Source organism: Hevea brasiliensis, chromosome 1 (assembly GCF_030052815.1).
Source record: "Hevea brasiliensis isolate MT/VB/25A 57/8 chromosome 1, ASM3005281v1, whole genome shotgun sequence".
Lineage (NCBI taxonomy): Eukaryota > Viridiplantae > Streptophyta > Magnoliopsida > Malpighiales > Euphorbiaceae > Hevea > Hevea brasiliensis.
Window position 1 is genome coordinate 72,188,750 of NC_079493.1, and position 5,682 is coordinate 72,194,431.

Sequence of the window (5,682 nt, forward strand, 5' to 3'; positions counted from 1 at the left end):
GTTGTAGTTCTATGTCTCAGCTATCTTCTGGTAAAATTTCAGGTCAATTGGACCTTTCTACACTGAGTTATGACCAAATGAATAAATACTATTCATTTAGTCATTTTGCCCAGGCAAATTGCAAGTCACCCAGATTAGGGCAATTTTTAGGTCAACTTGGTTTAGTTTTCTGGGTAGGGTTTCTGCACCAAAGTTATGCCATTATGTGTCTAGTTTCATGTCCAATTAGCCTTGCACCAATCGAACCTACACAACCCAAGTTATGGCTAAATAACCATAACTGGTTCATTTCCTAATTCTGTCTCTTTAATTAGGTAGATTTTGGCATTACCTTTTTCCAATTTAATTAGACATGTTGTAGTTACTTTTAGGCTTAGCGTTCTTCATATAATTTGTCTCCCTATTTCTTATAGTTACTAAAAAATTTTAATTACAATTTTCCAAGTTTTGTAGAATTAATTATACTAATTTAATTGGCTTAGACTCCCGTACCCTACATCTTCTGGGTCCAGGTTCAAGTCAGTGACTGCAAGTGGACTTTTAAGGTTCTTACGTTCATAATTTGAGGAAGGTTTCTAAAACAAAGTTGGGGCCCTAAGTCTTATGTTTCTAGAAAGGTATGGCTCATCCCAAATGGAGTTGTCTAGTGAAAGATGTCGACACCATATTTTGGCCGAACCCCGAAATCAATAGACTTTGAAATTGATCCCCAGGACCAAGTCTCCATGTCGTTCTATTCATTTCCGATCTCTCTTCATAGGGATCAAACCGACACCAAGTCTCCTTGTCAGTCAATAACATTTTTAGTCTCTCTTCAAAGAAATTGAACCAATACCAAGTCTCCATATCGTTCAAATCCTTACCAATCTCTCAAATCAATTATAAAGTCTTCTGGCCAGTCAATCACATTTCCGATCTCTCGTCAAACGAAATCAAACCAACATTAGGTCTTCGTGCCATCCAGTCTTATTTTTGATCTCCCTTTTATAAATATCGCAGATAATTGTTTAATAAAATTAAGGTTTTAATCCGTCTTAATGTTGCTTCCGATCTTAAGTGTTCAAATCAGGTTTCCAATTTTAATAATCTTAAGTCCTGTTCGGTGTTTGTTCTCAGCCAATCTCATGCTTACAATGTTTTTCCGACCTCTTATACTTAGATTAATAATCACTTTTAAGTTTGATGTTCTAATTGGTTCAGACAGTCAGGCGCTTGTACAATTTAGATACTTTCCGATCACATCCAGTCATTGAATAAAAGAGAGAATTTCATTTCATTTCAAAATAAAATATAAGTCATTCGGCCGGAGGATCACCCCCAGCCTGTTCTACATTTCGCTCACCCTCTTTATCTCCCTCAGCTTCCTCCTCGCTCTCCTCTTCGTCTTGGGGAGCCAGGTCCACCATCCAGGAAAAGTCCTCCTCGGGATAATGCTTCTTGAGCTCGGCCAAAAGGTCCCCGTGGGTGTTCACATAAGCACCGGCCTCCCTCGTCACTGCCTCTTCTTCTTTCGCTCTAAGTTCTTTAATGAGGCGAGCGACATCAGCAGCTCGGAGCACCCGAGCTTCTTCAAGAGCATGAGCCTGCTCGACCAATTTATCCTCATAGAATTTCATCCGCCCCTCAATTTCAGCTATATATTCCCGGGTGGATGAAAGTTGAGCTCGGGCGGAAGCCGCTTCCTGACCCACCTTCTGGATCTCCTGCTTCAAATGATGAGCCTTTTCCCTGATAATATGCTGGTTCACTAAGCTCTCCACGCTTAAGCTCATCGTCTGGGTTAGGAGATCGTCAATGTTGCCTTGGGTCATCCTGTTCCAATCCTCCTGGAGGCAGATGGAAGCTCCCAGAACCTTTGCCAAGCCCGGATTCTCCCGTAAAGATCGATTTTTCTCCAGGGAGTGAATCAGGACTTGAGCATCGCGGGAAAGGGTCCGCGAAGTAGGTTAGGAAGGACCCCCTTCCGCACTCAAAGCAATCGGTGGAGGTGGTGGTGGCTCTTCTTGTCGAGGCGGAGACCGAACCACTTCTATTTCAGGGATCGGTGGTCCCGAGGGTCGGGACGAGCCTCCTTGCATCTCCCCTGGATCGTGCCTTAGCGTCTGTGAGGCCTCGGCACGCTTCATCTCCCGCACTTTCCTAGAAACCTCTCTCTTCTGCTTTTGGCTCTCTTTGGAAGCCTCGCTGCTCGCCATACCTGCACAAAGAAAAAGTCAGCGAGTTCATTAAGGCCCAGAGATCAGAGATATAGAAAGTACCGAGGTCGAGGTCAGAGAGCTGAAGCCCATGTTCTTCGCCGGTAACCAGCCGCATCATCCAATGATGTAGTTCGGCCATCACCGCATCTAAACAGGAAAACTTCTGATTGGCCGCCTGATCCTTTAGCTCCATTACCATTGCGCCCTCTTCCCTACTCAGGGTGATGTGCTTCGGGAGTGATGGGCCCAGATGCAGCCAGCTACGTGGGAAACCCTCAAAACCGTTCGGAATCTAGCTCCTCAGAATAAAGAAGCGATTCTTCCAATTCTTCAGTAAGGAGGGCAGATCGGTAAAGAGCCCACAATGCGGTTTCACCTGAAAGAACCAGTACTCGTCGTCCTTTCGACGAGTTAGCCTATGTAGCTCGGCGAACACCTTCATTATAGGACTGAGTCCCTTAGCTCGGCAGAGGCCTCTGAAGGCTACCAGGATCTGCCATGAGTTCGGATGTACTTGGGCTATACATACTTGGTGGAATTTCAGAATGTCCTTGAAGAAGTCATCAAGAGAAAACCGCAGCCCGGCTTTTAATTGCTCTTCATATATCATGATCATATCATTTTCCTCGAAGAAATGATCGGCACAGAGATCGCCATGGCATCTGATAAGCTCGTATGAGTCGGTTCGAAGATTGTATTCTTGGCTAATCATCTGCAGATCAGTTTCTTGAAGGATGGATGGCAGCTCATCCACGGGAAGGCTCTCTCTCCCTGAGGAATGCGTTCGTCTTGAGGGTGTCGCTTGACCACGGGCTGAAACGGAGGTTGTAGGAGGTTCAGATTGCTCACTTGGTCTGACCACTTCAACCTCATTTGACGACCATGAGACATGAACGGAAGGGGGGCTCGCCGCTCTCTGACCCTCGGCGCCGCTCATTTTCAAAGAAAAGAGAATTTAACTAAAAGAAAGATCAAAACTCTTACCAGAGTGTGATCGGTGTCGGAAGAACTTGAAAAACGAGAGAATTTTGGAATCGCTCGCGAGAAGCTGAAAATGACATAAGGGAGTAACTGGCTGACCCATCCCCTATTTATACCCGTCTGAGCATTTAATGCTCACAGTGTCCCAAGCGGGGCATCGGTTAGCAGGATTTGCTAGCTTTTCTGACACGTCGCAAGAACATTCTAGAAACTCCATAAATAAATAAGGGGAGATTGGCTAGTTAAAGATCGACGAATTAAGGTAGCTGTTCAGAATTACAGATCGGTTAAGGGCTATTCAGTTAGGAATCGGATCGAATAAACACATTAGAGATCGAAAAATAATCAATGCAATAATAGTAAAATGATAATTGTCAAAATAAAACTTCATTTCCAAAAGGTCAGATTAAATCATGTGGGCGATCTCTAGAGATCGGATTACATTATAGGTCAGATTACATCATCTGGGCGATCTCTAGAGATCGACGATACATCCTACCTAATAAAGAACTATGTCAAAACCTAGTCTCGTGGCTGAATCAAAAGATATGTTTGATCAGGAAACCAGCCATCGACATCGGATAGATGTACAGCTCAGATGGGGTGACTATGACTCTCATGAGGATAAGAGAGGTCATCGTCAATGTTATCGCTCGGAATAGAGCCACTTTCGGGACACCCGATGTGGTGAGGAGCAAGTGAACTTCGAAGGGCAGTCACCAATGATTAGAGGGAAATTAGCAGTCTTCTCTCCCGAAATCGATTCGCCGATTATATCGATCGACCGACTCGAGAATGACACGATCGATATTCTCAATCTGGATTAGTAAATTAGTCTGATTCTCTCACTGTCATCAGAGGTAGCCATCGTGATTTTCTGATCATCGGGGTCGTAAATTTTCAGTCGATAAACAAAGTGAACAGTCGAAAAAAGATCAAAAGCAGCTGCCATGGCCGGGATTGTTGCCGGGGCAGCTAAAACAGGAAAAGTGAGAAGCGGAAAGAGGAGAAAATGAAATGTGAAAAGAATGCCCCGTTGAAGGTATATATATAGAGAAGGCATGAGCATTTATTACTAGCGGAAAACGAAGCGGATGCCTGGGTAACCGAAAGAATAAATGCTTTAACTGAACCAGTCCGAATAGAAGAGAAGATTCTGGAATGGGAGAGATCGGGAGAGGGGCCTGGCATGAGAGATCGAAAAAGGATCGTATTAGAAAGATCGGAAGGGATGGGAGATCGGAAAGCAAAGAGAATAAGACAACTCCCAGTAACTATCATCATAATCAGAGCCGAGATAGTTAAAGCGTTGTAGACGAAATCAAATCTCCACCGCACGCCTCATTTGCAGAATTTCCCACATTACTGACAGGTTGCTAGAACGTGTCATGACAGTCCTGTACATCTCAATCTTCATCATTGATCTTACTTGCAAGGACAAGTCCGGAGCCCTTGGATCAAAGAGAAGATGACTAGACCGGCGCTTTTTTTTCCCAGCCCTCGGATCTCCCTTGACAAGAAGATTTTGAGCCGTTGGATTAGAAAAGAGAAAGGACAAATATTCTGAATAAGATCTCGACTGTCCATTTTGATTCTCTTCAATTTTCAAGTATTAGATCGTGTCCTTTAAAATCCAAACCTTCCATCTCCCTCAAAGAAAATCCTGACCCTTCATCGGGAGCCCCCGGTCCCTATAAATACCTGCATGAAAACTGTTAAAAAAAAGAAAGAGAATAAAAGGGTGGTGATTATAGTAGAAAGGCTCTGAAAATTGATTCAACTTTGCTACTCTGCTATTTTTAAGCTTTCAAAATAGAAAAAACTTCAGAAACCAGTTTTCTAAAGTATTTTCTTTAAAGGAGTGTTAGACATTGAAACTCTTTATTTTCAGTTTGTTCATTACTCTGCGATACCCTCTCTTAGTTTCAGTTCTATTTTCATCATCTTTATATCCACTCTTATTTTCCAAGCTCAATCTCATTCAAACCCAGTTATTGTCATTTCGGCTCGACTGTATTTTAACTTGGTACTCTTCATTTCAAGGCAAGCATTAGTCCTCAGACTATTAGCACGCAGCTCTACTATATTTGTGACTCCATAATTAGTTCAATAGATTCAACTCCCTACAGGTGAGTGTTTAGACCGTTGCTTTACCAAGTGCTCGTTTTTTTATATTTATTTTCTTTGTTTTCCTGCTTGTAATTTTCGTCAAGTTGATGTTATGTTAAAGACCCCACGGAGGTGGTTATTCTCTTGAGTTTACCTTTTGTTCATCCGTTCATGTTATTTACTTTTTTTTAGCCTTTATTACCTTCAAATGTAGGTGTTCTGGTCCTGAGTAACGTATAGGTATTTTGGTAAAATGTTGGTAGCTATATCTTAACACGAGTATTTCTTCAAAATAATAAAAGTTTGGATAATAAATCAGAAGAAAATTATGAAGTCGAACCACTAGACTAGCTCGGGAGATAACTTGGTATAGTGGGGGATCGAGGTAAGATCG